Genomic DNA, 266 nt, shown 5'->3' on the forward strand with positions numbered 1-266 from the left:
ATGTAATACAAGCAAATACATAAGGCCCCACCCAACAGTTTTGTGATACGTGGCATGCAACTGTATGTCAATGATCAAACTTGTTGCTGTGACCAAGAAACCAGCAGCAAAATGACTGATACATCATCAGTTCAAAAATTTTCTTGGATGCCAAATATTTGAATTCAAAGTCAGAATCCAATCGACCCGTTAGAAAAATACAATGCACGTCCAGCTTCTACATTTCCGCATGAGTCAGCTTCCACAATTTCTGAGAAAAAGGAAAA

The sequence above is a fragment of the Etheostoma cragini genome, unplaced genomic scaffold (assembly GCF_013103735.1).
Source record: "Etheostoma cragini isolate CJK2018 unplaced genomic scaffold, CSU_Ecrag_1.0 ScbMSFa_2017, whole genome shotgun sequence".
NCBI lineage: Eukaryota > Metazoa > Chordata > Actinopteri > Perciformes > Percidae > Etheostoma > Etheostoma cragini.